General features: G+C 38.5%; 1 pseudogene; it reads left to right on the top strand.

The window, feature by feature from the left end:
- The first annotated feature begins 206 nt into the window (after positions 1-206).
- On the top strand, positions 207-9,364 carry LOC119878856 (annotated as a pseudogene).
- The last annotated feature ends 7,690 nt before the right edge of the window (positions 9,365-17,054 follow it).

Genomic DNA, 17,054 nt, shown 5'->3' with positions numbered 1-17,054 from the left:
CTCCCGCAGTAACTCCGGAGCTCTCTGTCTACAGGGGCCTGGATGCTCCAGGGGCGGGGCCACTGATCTGCTCAGCTCGGGGCCACCTGGTGGCAGGAGTGTCCTTGCTGTCCTGGGCCCTCCTGGCCTCTGCCTGTCCCGGGGGGAAGCCGGATATTGGGCTGTGTCCCCGGCGCCCTGGGCTCCCGGGGCCTGTGCTGTTGGAAATGCGCCCCTGGCTGCGCAGCGCCCTCCGCTCAGAGCCGCCGCAGGAGGCGCTGGAGCTGCTCCCGGGTCTAGCGGTCGGGCGCTGCAGCCCTTTAGGGAGCTCGGCCACGGGGTGTGGGTGCTCTCACCGGGGGGCAGGTGTCTGTTAGTGCCCCTGGGAGCCTGATGGCATCCCCGCCCCTCCTGGGGTCCTGCTCCAACTCCCTGAGAGTGCCTTTCTGTCCGGAAGATTGGTGAAGCCCCTGCTTCTCCAGGCGGGGCTTTCCTGGGGCTTTCTTGTCCTGGGGGCACTCGCCCTGGCCTTAGCCCGGCTCCTCACGGGGCTCTTCCCCTTGGATGCTTTTTGTTTCTTTATTTCTTTTTCCCCGTCCTCCTACCTTGATACAAGTGTGAACTCTTCTGACTGTAGCATTCCAGCCGTTCTTTCTTTAAATCTCAGGCTGAATTCATAGGTTTTCATAATGATTTGAGGGTTATTTAGGCAATATGGTGGGGACAGGTGACTTGGGGACCCTACTCTTCCGCCATCTTGCCGGGCTCCCTGTGCCAATTTTTAAAAATAATTTTACCTATTTTTTTTAACTTAGGAGACCAACAGCCTATAAACTAAAATAGTCCATGCCCACTTTCTTTAAAAAATAAAATAATGGTTCAATTTAATCACTCCAAACTATGCACTTCTTCTGACTCATCCTCTTATGATACTCTTTTACCCATATTAAACAAATGAGAAACTTTGCAAAGGGGAGATAGGAAAATATTTTAAAAGCCTTGAGTTAATGGATTTCTGGATTTCAAGGATAATGACATCTCAGTCTCTTAGGATATTTTTTTTTTCATTGAAAGCTACTGTAGATAGTTTAATGAGTTAAAAGAAAAAAATAACTATTTTTCATTTATTTAACTCTAGGAGTTGATTGGTTATTTCTTTGACGTTAGGCTTTTGAGATTAAAAAATCACACAAATATTAAGATATTAAATACATAAAAACTTTATACAATTAGACTTAAACTTCAAATCCAAAATATATACTAAAAATGTTGAAGATATATTAAAGGATTCTTAACATGGGGGAAATCACGTAGTAAAATCCTCTCTTTCAAACCTACAGAGTATGACCTGGGATATTTTATTAAATAGCGAGAGTCTTTTACTGTTAATCAAATGCATCTTCACAAGTGTAGTGATTTTTTTAAAGCATCTGTTGGTCTTTTTAAGAGATACTTGAATCTGAAAGTAGTTTGCTACATCAGTTTACTGAAAATAAACTACACCAAATGTGCTAGAAATGAATAGACAAGAGCAAGATGTTTGTGACCAAAATGAATTGATGTCAATGATAACTGAAGGTACTAAAAAAAAGAAAATGTATATGTTGAAACTTGTAGGTTTTCATTTTAATCATTCAGCACCACCTGACTGAAGTGAATAAAGACAGGAAAAAATAATTTACTGTCACTTCAAAGAAATATGATTTTGGTGCAAGGAAAGAAATATGGCTGACACATTAAGAGTAGTTATTATGAAAAACAATATGGTCAAATTGCAGTTTGCCCATAATTCAGCCAACTTCCTTCTTTCATCATAAGATTTGCATTCTTTGAAGTTGTAGCTTCACAGAACGATGAAGTCTTTTCATTATTCATCTTTGTCACTGTCTCAGAGTTAAAAGGCTTGTTGGTGACAAAAAGCCAATTAATCACATGTACAGTGACAACCATGATCGTAATAAAACATTCTTAGAAAACATGCCCTTTCCTTTACATCAAAACCTGTTGAATGTGCTCTTCCATTCCCTGAAGCTGTGAAGATAGATTATTGTTTTTCAGAGAGATATAAAGAGTACAGACCTAATAGTTGCTGTGATGATGATAGAAATGGACCAAAGTCAGGATTTTTATATTCTATTAGTTTTGACGGTAATTCTTTCTGTTACCTATTTCATCATTTGAAAAGGATGAGGTAATTCATTCTGTAGTAATTTATCCATTAAATCACATTCTAAAGTTCTGGATTGTTCCCTATGTGCCTAGAACAAGAAATTCAAATGAAGACAAAATCTGGACAAAGGCTGAATTTATTCATTAGCTAATGTTTGAAACTAATTATAGTGAAGAGATAGGAACTTAATTATATCATCCTAATCACATTCAACAAAACCTTCAAAAATTCATATGGCACGGTCTAACTGACAAAGTTTTTAAGGGATGTGTCATTCAGTCATGAAGGACAATTGCCTTTTTATTTTATATGGTCAGATTAAGAAATAGGTTGTATTGGTTGGTTGTACAGTTCTTTTTTAGTCAAATATAATTTCTACTTAGTGAATTTAGAGTAAATCTTTTATAACTACAGTCATTGACTTTTTGAAATTAAAAGACTTTTAGAATTTTGTTAGTGCAGGGACTCTTTACTTCTTGTATGCCCAAATGCTTTGGCAGTCTGAAGAAGCCCATGGCTCAACTCCTACAACCATTATATTATGATGTAAAAATAACCTTAACTTCTATAGGTAACAAAGTGAGAGGTAGTATTACTACTAATATACATTTGTTGCTTACAACCATAATTGAAGGAAATGTTAAATTTTAGTGAGGTATGAGTGAGAATAAAAAATGTACTATTTTTCTGCCCAAGTTCACAGACTCTGTCAAATCTATTCAGATGCCCGGGGGTGGGGGTTGGGTGGGTGGGGGGCAGTGGTCCTTGGACCTCAGATGAATGTTGGTCTGTATAATTATCCTTGTCCTGATGAGGAACACGTCTTTAAGACATTTGTGACAATTTGTACAGGCAGTGGTGAGTGAAGAGCTTAAGACCCTGATTCTCCAGATGGTTTTCCCCACACTCTCAGAGCATCACATCTACCTCAGCATGATAGTGTACAGAGTTTATTTTCATTCTATTTTAAAACTAGATATTTTCAAAGTACTAATTTGTAAAAGACAACCATTTTACAGATGGTTGTAGGAGACTTTGGAGAAAGAAAGTTTAGTACAATCACTTTACTTTGTTCCTCAGCACTCATGATGGGAAATCTGAGTAGCTGCGTAGGTTTCACAGTGAAGATGAGTAACACAAGCCCTTTGGTAGCACTGACTATTCTTGTTTTCTGTTTCTCATGGCTTGGGGATTCTCTCTGCATAGGTCACTGTTTTCATTTTGGTTGGGGGTGGTCAGGGTTATAAAATGGCTAACACATCCATCATCTTATTCCAGGAGAGGGTTGCCATCAAGAACCATTAGTCATATACTTTTGCTGAGATTTTTCAACCATAAACTGATGAATATACATTCCTTCTCTTTGCAGAAGCCACAGACACTAAGATTGAACTCCAGAGAGTAGATGTGAATTTATCAGATGGCATGTTTGTCAATGCATTTACTATGCAGGTTTGATTAGCAGGGGAAAAAATAGACATCATCTTTTAACAATTTTCTGGGTTATATTTGCAATTTACAGCCAATTGCTAAAAGTAACAAGTCTTCAAAATTTGAAAAAAAAATGAGGAGGACAATTTTTAAAGTTAAGGAGTGCTGAGAGAGAACTAGCAGAACTAACAGATGTTGCAGTGACATGATCTGTCAAAAAAGATTGTATTGGATTTTCAGAAAGCAGCACAAATAAAAGTTGAAAGTAAATAGACCTGTTATACTTTTGATTAGTTTGCCCAAATATGTACTTCTATAGAGACAGGGACCATGTAGCTTCCATATATTTAATATTCTCCATCATACCTGGCCAAGAGGAGTTCTATTTGCAGCATGCAACAAATGCTTAGTGTAATGGAAAACCTTGGAATGCTGAGCTGAAAGAGACCTCAGGAATCATGTAATCCAAGCTCCTTTATACTGGGTGAAAAAGCATCTGTAATTTAGTGTTTGAAGTGCCCTTTGCTCAGAAGATTATTTAAATAGGTATTAAGATTGAATTATTAGGCCAACAAAGAAGATTTCTCACCATTTACTATAAAAAGCATCTGATGAATTTTAGGGATGCTATTTTAAGCTACATTTTTTGGTGTTATCCACTATCCATATATTAAGTTTCAAAACAACTCTAAATTAGATAGTATTACTGGTCATTCTCAGACAAAGGAAACTAATACAAAGAAAAGGCTAATCAAATAACCCAAGGTCAAAAAGGTAGCAATTGCAGGTCCAGGATTTCAAGCTAACAATATCCACTTTGAAAGACCATTATGTTAAAAGGGGGAGAAAGAGGAGGGAAAATCAAGGCTGTAGATGGAAGGAATGAATATGAATAAGAGCACATACCGATTCATGAGGCAGCTCTAGCAAGTTACACTGGATTCCTATATTCTACACAAAAGAGATAAATATAAGCACGTACATATTTGACTAATATGTCTGCAGTGGGGGTTAGGGGGACAAGTGCCTCAGGGGAAATGAGAGGGAAGGAGGATCTTACCAATTTTTTCTAGTGATTCATAGGTAAGTCTTACATTTATTGTTTTCATTTCATATATGGGTTCCTTTTCCCGTATATGTGACAGATAATGTAAGGCTATATTTATTTAGAGGATTTCTATTTCATAAGATGCTGAACTAGGAGAACTTTAGTAAGTTTCTTATAGGAAGTTACATACTTGAAATTCTTAAGACCTATTACATCAGACAAAAAAACCGTTAAAATTGTGTTTAATTTACTTATATTTTTTTGTATTAAATGGAATTTTCTGGATTATGATAGATAAATATTATCTTATAAATGAGCTGTTTATTAAAATAATTTACCAAGTAACATCTCCATTCCCAAACTACACATAATTTATGTAACATCTTTTGAAGGTACTCACGGTCAACTCCACTTGAGTCATTCACAGTAAACACTTTTTGAGTTGGAGACATGTTGATGATGAACAATGTACTTTTTATATTAAGACCAGTTTGCTATTTCTCTTGGGAGGCTGGATTAGAGGAGGAATGATGCCTGTCCTCTACTTGGGAAGAACATATTTTTAATTCCTCTAAACTTCCTATATTGGGATTCATCAATATGAATCATGAAAGAAATTTTGGCTCAAGTGAGGCTAGTGCCAGTGCCAAGATTTTAAAATACATTCTGTGGATCATAGCCAAAAATGTAATCATGTTCAGGATTTAGAAATTAGAACACTAGCTGATAGGTCAGGTGCCAGATCATAAACACAGTGTGCTTAGAAGAAAAGAATATTTTGGACATTTTTGTGATGGCCCAAATATAACTGATAGAGAGATCCAGTCCAAATGAATGGCTGATTAACTTTTCTACTCACGTTAACAAATTTACGAGACCTTTGAAGTTTTAGCGTTAATATAATGCTTCATCAGGCTCAGTGAGACAAAAGCTTAATGTTTGAGATTTCTCATTTACTGTTGGTTGCTTATATACAGAAGTTCCAAACAATTTTCTTCCTTATGGACCTAGATTTTGGTCATGAATTTGGGGGGGGGGGTCAAGTATTCAGAGGAACTGGACACCTCCAAAGTTCCAGGCTGGAGATCCCTTTGCCCTTGGCTGGTTTGATTATCCTCATTATTCTCATGTGACTCTGTTCTAGCCAATGAGCTGTGAAGAGGTTTCTGTTAAATATCTTTTGGGAAAGGAAAATAAGTAGTATATATTATATTGAAGATAACTACTTCTTCCTGACTATGGAAGCTATTCTATGAAGATGAGGTGCTTGACATTGGTATAGCCATCTTGTCACCATGAAGTAACAAACTTGTAAAAACCAAGACAGTGAGGTGTCAGAGCTTAAATATGACCCTTGGTGAACTATTTCTGTGCTAAGTTTAATACGCTAAAATAGCCCTATCTCCTCACTCCTTGATATGTGAGATAAATTTGCATTATTAATGTCAACCTTCAGAGTTAACGTGGTTAATATCATTGCAACTGGAAAACATTCTAACTGAAACATTCCACTGAAACATTCATCACCTGCTACTCTGGGGCTCCTGAGAGTTATAGCATAAGAAGTTCTCTAGTTACAGGTACATTTTTTATTCTGTCCCATAATTCATGCTGCTTTTCCTACCTAGTTTTGGCCTCCTAGACTAAACATAAAGGTCCGCTTTATTGCTCTTCATAGATCATTTCCTACTTCACTCCAGTTCCTCAGGCTTAGATAATGTAATTAATTCATTCATAGAATTATTTACTGGATACACATTCAATAGCAAGCTCTGAACTAAATAAGATGATGGGGATAAAAATGAAAAAGATGCCACTTCTATTATGAAGGACTCACTCTACTGTAGACACAAAATGATTAGTCCATCTTATGAACAATCTGTCCTAGAGGGATACACTGAACATTTGTAAGTACTAAGTGTATAGAGAACAGGAACTTCAGATTGGGTGGGGGGGAATTCTGGAAAAGCCTTCTTGCCAATAGCACCCAAGACAAAAGCCCATGGGAGCACATTATTAATATAGATCAAGCATTGAGTATCTTCTTTCTTTCTGCCTCATCTTTAGATTGTCCCAGAATCAAATGTGCTTCCAAACTGAAGGCCATCAATAACAATACAAACCACTATTTTAAAGATTTTATTTATTTATTTATTTATTTATTTATTTATTTATTTATTTATGTTTTAGAGAGAGCACATGAGAGCGAGATTGGGTTTGGGAGAAGAGAGGAAGGACAAGCAGGTTTGGCAATTGAGTGCTTAGCTTGACTTGGGGCTCGATATCAGGACCCCAAGATCGTGACCTGAGCTGAAATTAAGACTTAGATGCTCACTGGGTGTTATGCTATATGTTGGCAAATTGCACTCCAGTAAAAAAAAAAAAAAAAAAGAGTTGGATGCTCAGCTGACTGAGCCTCCGAGGCACCCCCAATACAAACCACTCTCTCTCCCTTTTTAAAAGTTATTTATTTATTTATTTATTATTTATTTATTGAGAGACAAAGAGAGAGACAGAGACACAAGCAGGAGGAATGCCAGGCAGAGGGAGAGAGAACAGCAGGCTCCCCATGGAGCAGGGAGCCCAATGAAGAACTTGATCCCAGGACCCTGGGATCATCATCTGAGCCAAAGACAGAGGCTTAAGTGACTGAGCCACTCAGGCACCCGAGTACAAACACTCTTACTCAAAAAAGAAATCTAGCTATTGCACTTGGGGATGTTATACTTGTCCAATTGTTCAGTGTGAGTGTAAATGGAGCTTCTTTCTCCAAACAGGCTTATGTAGGCTTTATGGAATCTGGTTGATAGAATTAGATTAGAAGGTATGGATAAAGGAATAGGCGAGACTTCTGACCACTCTAGTAAGGGGAAATAATATTATAAATATAATGATTAACTACCTTCCCCAGTTTTTAAGTACTGAGAACACTGCTTACTTTAGAAAATTTATTTTGCTTTTGGAGTCATCTCATGTAAGCACTGTACATGTAACTGTTCAGGAATTATCGTAAGGAATGATGGTTTATCTCTCTCAGTCTAGTAAAAGAGCGATGAAATGCATTTATCTATTTTGAAACATCTATGCCACTTCTACAAATATTTGCTGATGTCCAAATGTATCACTTTTTTCTAAAACTTACCATAGTTATATTTCTGAAATTAGAACTATCACATCAAAGGTGAGAATTCTTTGCACTGAACTATAGGTACAAATTTCCATGACCCACAAATGATCTTCCAACACCAGCTCATCAAGAATAAGCTCAAGAGCTCTGCCCGCACCCCCCGCGCCCTCGCTCGCCGGGCCTCCCTGAGCCGGGGCCGCGCCGCCCGCAGCCGCGCAGCCCACCGCCGCCCTCCGCAGCCACGGCCACCGGGTCTGTGTCCTCGTCCTCCTACCGCAGGATGTGCGGCGGGCCGGCCCGGGAGCCGCCGAGCTCCGCGCGGAGCTACGCGGCCGCGTCCCCCCGCACCTACAGCCTGGGCGGCGCGCCGCGCCCCGGCACCAGCCGCAGCCTCTAGGCCTCGTCCCGCGGCGCGTCCGCCACGCGCTCCTCCGCGCTGGCCTGCGGAGCAGTGTGCCTGGCGTGCGTCTGCTGCAGGACTCGGCGCGCTTCTCGCTGGCCGCCGCCATCAACACCGAGTTCAAGCCCACGCGCACCACGAGAAGCTGCCAGCTGCAGGAGCTGAATGACTGCTTCGCCAACTCATGCATCGACAAGGTGCGCTTCCTGGAGCAGCAGAACAGGATCCTGCTGGCCGAGCTCGAGCAGCTCCGGGGCCAGGGCAAGTCGCGCCTGGGGGACCTCTACGAGGAGGAGCTGCGGGAGCTGCGCCGGCGGGTGGACCAGCTCACCAACGACAAGGCCTGCGTCGAGGTGGAGCGCCACGACCCGGTCGAGGACATCATGCGGCTCTGGGAGAAGTTGCAAGAGGAGATGCTTCAGAGAGAGGGAAGCCGAGAGCACCCTGGCAGTCTTCCCGACAGGCTGGTGCCAACGCTTCTTTGGCGCGTCTTGACCTTGAGCGGAAAGTGGAATCCTTGCAAGAAAGAGATTGCCTTTTTGAAGAAACTACATGATGAGGAAATCCAGGAGCTGCAGGCCCAGATTCAGGACCAGCACGTCCAAATCGATATGGATGTTTCCAAGCCAGCAATATGAAAGCGTGGCTGCCAAGAACCTTCAGGAGGGGCGGAATGGTACAGGCCCGAGGTTGCCGACCTCTCTGAGGCTGCGAGCCGGAACAACGATGCCCTGCACCAGGCGAAGCAGGAGTCAACTGAGTACCGGAGCCAGGTGCAGGTCCCTCACCTGCGAAGTGGATTGCACTCAAAGGGACTAATGAGTCTCTGGAACGCCAGATGCGTGAAATGGAAGAGAACTTGGCCGCCGAAGCTGCTAACCACCAAGACACTATTGGCCGCCTCCAGGATGAGATTCAGAACATGAAGGAAGAAATGCTCCTCACCTTCGGGAGTACCAGGACCTGCTGAATGTTAAGATGCTCTCCACATTAGATTTGCCACGTACAGGAAGCTGCTGGAAGGCGAGGAGAGCAGGATTGCTCTGCCTCTTCCAAACTTTTTCTTCCCTGAACCTGAGGGAAACCAACCTGGGTTCACTCCCTCTGGTTGACATTCACTCAAAGAGAAACGCTTCTGATTAAGAGGTTGAAACTAGGGATGGACAGGTTATCAACGAAACTTGTCAGCATCATGATGACCTTGAGTGAAGCTTGCACAGATTCGGTGCAGCAATTATTACCCCCTACCCGCTAGAATTTCAAAAAAAAAAAAATCCATATCTTAAAGGAAACAGCTTTCAAGTGCCTCTCTGCCAGTTTTCAGGAGCGCAAGATAGATTTGGAATTAGGAGTAACTTCTAGTTCTTAAGAACCAACACTCTTATAAGATTTAGGAGAAGTTTACAACATAATCTAGTTGACAAAGAAAACTTGTGCTAGAATACTTTTTAAGAAGTATTTTTGAAAACCATTAAAACTGCTTTTTTCCAACAAGTATCTGAGCCCACTTGTTTCTCTTTCTGCTTCAATAAATCTTTGGAAAACTCAAAAAAAAAAAAAAAAGAATAGCTCAAGAAATGAAATGAGTGGTATAAGTTTTTTAATTTCAAAAAGTGGTAATATTGTAATGCAACTCACAAAGGAGCTAAGAGAAAATTCTTTTTTTCAAAAATCAATTTCTTTAGCATATATAATTTGGAAAGAAAAAAAGCTTTATACTATGGTTATCAATATGCTCCATCAGGAATTCCCACTCAAGTTCATATAAGTATTAAGTTTAGCTTCATTGCTAATTAGATCAGTGAATTTGGGAATGTTTTTGAGAAAATGCTTATCAGAGCTTTTAAACACTCATATATTTTAGAGTAGATGAAATGTTAATAATGAGAATTTTTCATTATTTGTTTCTTTACGTTGTAAGTTGACAAAAATACAGATGAAGAGGTTAAGAACTGCATTTAGTGAAGTCTTCATGAATGTTATTTTAAAAAGCATGGCCACTATCAAAACCACAGGCATTCTTGCATTCAACTAAAGTAGAACATTTCATCAGTAGCAGCCTTTTATGTATAGTTGAGTAACCCAGGAAGGCTAAGGAAACGATTTTTTTTTTCAGCCTACAATGGTTATTATTTTATAAAAAAAGTTTTTTGAAACGTGTCTTAAATGGCATAAAACTATTGTTAAGTATGGGGTTCCAGAAATTCTATATTTCCATGATTTTAAAGACATTTCTAAGACTGAAGTTTTCCAGCACAGTCCATCCTTTAATACTTTTCTCTCTGGTGATTTAAAAAGGGAAGCCATTACTTGGGGACCTTCCATGAGAATCATTACGTAAGATGAATAAAAACACATTTAAAATGTTCTTTACCTCAAATTCTAACCAATATAAACTAACCAATTCTAACCAATATAAATTCTAAACAATATAAAGATAGACTACAAAAGACCAGAGGGAGTTTATTTTTTAAGTTTAATTATTTTTTAATTTTTTAAAGATTTATTTATTTATTTTTAGAGAAAAGAGGGAGAGAGCAGGGAGAGGAATAGAGGGTGAGGGAAAGAGAGAATTCCAAGAGGACTCCCCTCTGAGCAGAGCCCAATATGGGACTCAATCTCACCACCCTGAAATTATGACCTGAGCTGAAATCAGAAGACAGACGCTTAACTGAGTGAGCCACCCAGATGCCCCAAAGGGAGTTTTTCATAAGGATCAAGTAATAACTCCTTGCAACTTGGAAGCACTGGTATATTTGTTTGATCTGAGAGGTTTTGTTCTGCATTGTGACCTAAGCATATTGTTGGATTTTTACCAACTTTAGAAACATTGTCATAGGTCCCTAGAATTTAAATATTGCTTTGTGTTCTTCCTGGAAAGAAAAGATTCTGGAGAAAGGCTTGATAGTTGAAGGATGCATGCTTACTAAGTAGAAGACAAAGAAAAAGAAGAGTAAATGATCAACAGAAGTACTGCTGAAAGATAAATAACAAGGTAGAACTTAGAACATTAAAACTGGGAAAAATTAAGTAGAAAGCCTTAGTGATAAACACCCTAATATAAGAATGGGGAAAAAAATAAAACAAGACATAATCAGAGAGAGAGAGACAAATCATAAAAGACTCTTAATCATAGGAAACAAATGGAGGGTCCCTAGAGGAGGGGGGGGGAGGGTAACGGTGATGGACATGAAGTAGGGCATGTGATGTAATGAGAACTGGGTGTTATATAAGACTGATGAATCACTGATCTCTACATCTGAAACCAATAATACATTATATGTTAATTAGTTGAATTTAAATAAAATTTTAAAAATACACCTTCTGGAATAAATAAAATGAAAAAGGAAAAGAATGGGAATATAAATAAAATTTATATCCACAGCTCAAACCCAGTAACTCAGTTGAGAAATAAGGAGTACTAGAATAAATGGAATTCACCTAAATCTTAACAGAATAATATAGGCCTCAGAGAGACACTGTGGAGCAGGTAGGTATAAAAGCATAATTGATTCTCCTCATGAGACTCTCTTCTGAGCATTCCTCAACTGCCATATTTGTGAATGAGAAGAGCTTCCTAAATGTGTGGACTTGGCCCCGCTCTCCAGTATGTGTATTGGCATGGTTTATGAGATTACATAAACTTATGAGAATATACAATATGAAAATGCATCACTATTTCCATGCTACCCATCCTAAGAGATCTTGGTATGACGTCAACAATGTCTTCAGTCAAATTAGTATCTGTTGAGTGTTAAATTATTTACTAAGCATTTCACTAGGCCCTAGGGGTTTGGTGATGAGCCAAAATAGACAGGAGTCTTGCCTTCCTAGACTTCACAAGTGAATGGGAGGAGCCAAGAGTAAAATTATCACTGAAATCTATCATTTAAAATCATAGTGTGCGTGATAAAGGAAGAGTACAAGGAACAAAGGAAAGGGTTCTGATCAAAGTTTCAGGTCTGGGACCCTCATTGAGAATGCATGAGTTGAAAAAAAATTTTTAAAAAAGAAGAATATAAGTTTAACTAGGTGAATGTTTGCAAGAATGTTCCAAGACAGAGGTATCAGCATGCTCAAAATCCCTGGGTGACGGGCACTGAGGGGGGCACTTGACGGGATGAGCACTGGGTGTTATTCTGTATGTTGGTAAATTGAACACCAATAAAAATAAATTTATTATAAAAAATAAAGTATAAAATAGGAAGTATAAAAAAATAAGGCCTTTGATAAAGCAGATATTTTGAGAATGTGAAAGTAGACCAGCATGCTTGTATTCAGAGAGCTTGCATTAAGAGCAGCATGGTGAAAGATCGTGTGTCCTTTTGTCAGCAAAGAAGCAGTACTGGTAAAAACTGATGGGATTGAACACAAGGGGCCTCCAGCTAAGGAAGACCAAAGGGTCTCTATGAGTAGGCTCTCCCTGGAGGGTCCTAGAAGAGTAGATCTAGGAAGACAAAAGCTGTCCTCTTTTCTAACTTATGGACATACCCATTTAGCAGAGAGCCACTGCAGATATGTAGTTCTCACAAGCTGCCCATACAGAAAATCCATTCTAACTTTATTCCAGGGAGAACCTTCTGGCACAAACAGACTAGAATAATAAAATAAGGCCTTTGATTCTTCAAACACAATATTTTGGGGTGAATATGATAAATAAATCTGGATTTGGCAGGGTCTGAGCATGGCTATTTTACTCTGAGATTAGAGTACCGTGAGCATTTCCCTCCTTCCCCAACTGGTATGCATGCCATCAGCAGTTGCAAGAGACTGGACTGAATGAAGGACAAACCAGAACCCTAAACCAAACACAAAAAGAGATGCATCAGTGAGATTTGAGGAGGAAAAAAGTGCCATATGGAACAAAACAAAAATAAAAAATGAACACAATGGGAATCATCAGAGGAGAGAGAAGACCCAAGGCCGGGGGATTTCCCCTTTAGATAACAGAAAGGGTTTTCCCAAGACTCACAACCACTGCTTCTCAAGGTGTGGTCCTTGAACCAGCAGCAACTGCATCCCTGGGGAACTTGTCAGTTCCATGAAGTCTCAGACCCTATCCCAATCTTATTAAATCAGAAACCCTGGGGGTTGTACCCAGCAATCTGATGCATGCAATAGCTTGAGAACCACTGTTCTAGATATAAAGTCTTACTACCCTTGAAGACCAATAATAGGTTGAAACTGTAACACATTACCATCTGCTGTGGATTCTGTGTTGGGTGGAATAATAATGCAAATCTAAAATAAAAGTCATTTATTTCTGGATTCCATTTGCCTGGCTAACCAGTTGTCAGGAAAAACATTAACTTATACATCATGCCTCTTTTTCATGACAAGTTCTGAGTTTCAAAATGTATCTGCTTATTTGGCATATGTAGCACATATTTTATGTTAGATTTATAAGCATCACATGAGAGGCAAAATAATAATATGTAATAGGTGAATTACTGTTCCTCTGAAAATATTTTTGTTTGGTAATTCCATTTGGCACAGAAAGGATTCTACTTGAATTTAAAAGGCAATCAGATAACTATGAGGAAGGTTAAATAATTGAATGAAATTATTAGAAAATTCTAAAGTGTACTCCTATTATTAATATTTCAGAATTTACTTGCACAAAGTCTGTCTGCCTATATCATTCTGATAAGTAATGGATCATGAACACACATGTGCAGATTCCTGGAGCTAAATCTCCTACTTCAAAGAAGACTCGGTGACCTTTTCTAAATGGTTTAGTGGCTCTATAACCAGGATAGCAGGAGATCAGAACTTAAATCCAACAGGATATTATTGATATTAGAGTGAAGAAAAAAATAGAAAGGTTCATTCAGAAATCTGGGACTTGATCTACTCTCTTCCTTGGGTAAAATATAACTTTGATGAAATTTTTTTAACTTTGATGAAATTTATATCTATTAATCACTAAGAAGCAAGACTTGCTACCAATTAGTCAGACAAATCTCATGCAAATCTCACTGAACGACAGTACCAATCCAAATCCTTCAAGTGTGGTTTCAGGATTTCCAAGTCACATGACCTGGGTTTCCATATCACAGTTTCCTACTTATATCACCTTAAGAAATTACTTAACGTCTCAGTCTTTTTCCTCTCTTATCTTCAAAATGGGTAAAGCATCACTACCTACCATGTAAGACTTTTGTGAATATGAAGTGACATAATACATGTGAAGTGTCCACCACTGAGTTCATTAAATGCTTTTATTATCATTGCAGTAATAACAAATTTAATATTTTATTTTGGAAATGAAACTCATGCAATTACATAGTGCTAAAATTAGTCCTTGGCAACCCAACGGTAAGGGACTTATCTAAGCAGTACTACCTAAATACCTTTGACATGTGATTCATAGCTCATTTTCAAGTTTAACACATCGATTTGGTACAAGGACTATCATGGATTTGCATGGTAATATTATATGAGATGGATTTAGGCAAGCCATTGGGGATAATCCAAGCAAGTTACCAGCAGCTGATAGATGATTTCTGCACATGAAGCTGTGTTTGCTCTGGTCTTCCTGCCTGCTGGTAGCAGAAAAATATCATATTAACTTTATCCTTCTGGTGTCCACCTGGCCCTCCACTCCTAGAGCTTGAGTTCCAGTGATGACGCCCTTTGATCTTTCCACTTTTAATGTCCATCTGCTGCGTGACTTTCCCTTCCAGCCTGAAGCACAGATCTATGAGAAAGAACAACTCCTTGTTTAACATGAAAAACTGATTATTTCTACTAAATAATGTTTAAAAATAGACATGGTCTAATACTTTCAATAGATCTGGAGAAGATTCACTAAAACTTCAAAAATCTATTTGTTCTCTTGCCGATGCTTGACCCATCAAGAAAAATGAAGCAGTATACTCCTCCATTTGTCACTGCCTATGCTTTTAAAATAAAAATAAATTTAGAATGCCACAATTAATCCCCAGGTCTCAATATTTTTTTAAACAGGGGAAAAAGAGATGACTTGTGGATTTGGAATAAGAGCGGTTATGTAAAAATAGAGTTAGAAGGAAAACTGAAAATATGTGAATGACCAGATAAAAGAGTAATGAGAAAAAGTGTTTCTGATGGCTCTCCTTCTCAATTCAGCCAAAGGGGAAAAGCAGTTTGTGGTGGTAAATATTGCAGGCAGGATAGCAGCGTGTGTAGCTACGCACATCGGGCATGCAGGGGTCCAAGTGGAATTTGCCATCACTCCAAGAAACCATCAGATGTTGTCTTTTTAAATGGAGAATGGTGTGAGGACTAGTGGAATTTGGTGTTAGATGTCAAGCGTACAACATGTTCATTTAACTCAGGGTTGCAGTCAGAGTCACTGCTTGACATCTTTTTGAGTTAATTTTACTCAATAAAAATGTTTCATGAAGATGAGACAAAAACCAATTTCTTGCTCTCCCTTCAGAATCCTTGCAGGGAACAATTGGGGGGAAAAAAGGCTGTTTCTAGTATACACTGCTGAAAAACTTATTTAACTTTAGTTACAGAGAGAGCAATGCTTTTTTGATTTGAAAGCAATAAAAAGAGTATCAGAAAGAGTATTGATCACAGATTTATTTTTACTTTTTATTTTTTTCTTAGTTATTTTTAAAGCAGACGCCCAAGAACCAATTTATTTTTGACACAAACACAGGCCATTCTTGGCAACAGTTAGTGTCTTCTGGCTTTTTAATCCCATTTTGGGTAACTGCTGTCCCCCCTCCTCTCAAATTTCATGGCACCTACCTTTAATTCCGTTCTCAGAGACTTCTACTGTTAGATATACTTAGTTTTATAACCTTGAATCCCTGCAGGGAGAAAATATAGTAACAAAAACAACTACAATAATGAACATTTGTTGTCATTGTAGGAAGCTCGGTAACTGTGTGTTAGCAACTTGAAAATATCTCTTTAATTTTTCCTCCTTCATACATTAAATCAGAGTCCTGCTTATTGGATGCTTGTGGGGTCACTTGCTCTTGGTTTTCAAGAAAATCAGGAATGAACAAAAAAAATCTCTGATAGCTGAGAATTTGATTAAGATTATTGACAGCTCTCCGTGTGGCATGAGTAGGACTGTGCATACTTGCATCTGAACTCCCAGAAGCTATGTGCCATATATGCCAAGTTCCCTTGCCTTTCTGAGACTTTTTTTTCACTAGGCTGAAGGGACATCTCCATGAGTCTTCTTGTGTGGTCTTGTGGTTTGATAGTGACATGGACACTGTGCTTTCTCTCTGAAGACTGTCAGCCCTTTTAACATTGAACTACATGTCTGTGGTTCTGCTAAGGATTACATTGGTCACCTTTTCCCCCCTAAAAACAGAAATTGATTCTTAACCACAGTGGTGTGTATGTGTGTATGTGTGTGTGCCTGTATATGTGTGCTTAAGGGATATTTAGAAATGTGTAAACTCTGGAAAAAGTTTTCTATCCTGTCAATACCATTTATCTTCATTTCTATTCTAATTATTTCTTCTTTAAAAAATAACCTTATTGGGCATTTCCTCTAACTTAAGAAAGTGATTTGTGTCCATTATTAAAAATCTGACATTTACACGCACACAGAAAACCTCAATTACTGCAATTAAATTTTAATGTTAATTACTAATTACTAATGCTAAATTTTACATTACTCAGATATTTTATTTAAGGAGGTATGTATATGTATTTATATATTCTTATATGTCACTAATACTGCCCTTCAAAATTATTTCATGTGTAAATTCATCATGTTATACTGATATATTAATGCAATATTTTATCAAAGTTATACATGTACATGGTTTTAAAAAGCTATTTCCAATGCTTGTAAAAAAAGAAAAAAAAACATGAATTTATGCTATTCTTGATTTTCTAGTAAATATCATTTACTGACTTCCTACAGTGGAAAGATAGATAC

This window comes from Canis lupus, unplaced genomic scaffold, assembly GCF_011100685.1.
Source record: "Canis lupus familiaris isolate Mischka breed German Shepherd unplaced genomic scaffold, alternate assembly UU_Cfam_GSD_1.0 chrUn_S1996H2195, whole genome shotgun sequence".
Taxonomy (NCBI): domain Eukaryota; kingdom Metazoa; phylum Chordata; class Mammalia; order Carnivora; family Canidae; genus Canis; species Canis lupus.
The sequence above is the reverse complement of the archived record's forward strand: the minus strand, read 5'-3'. Positions and strand labels throughout refer to the sequence as shown.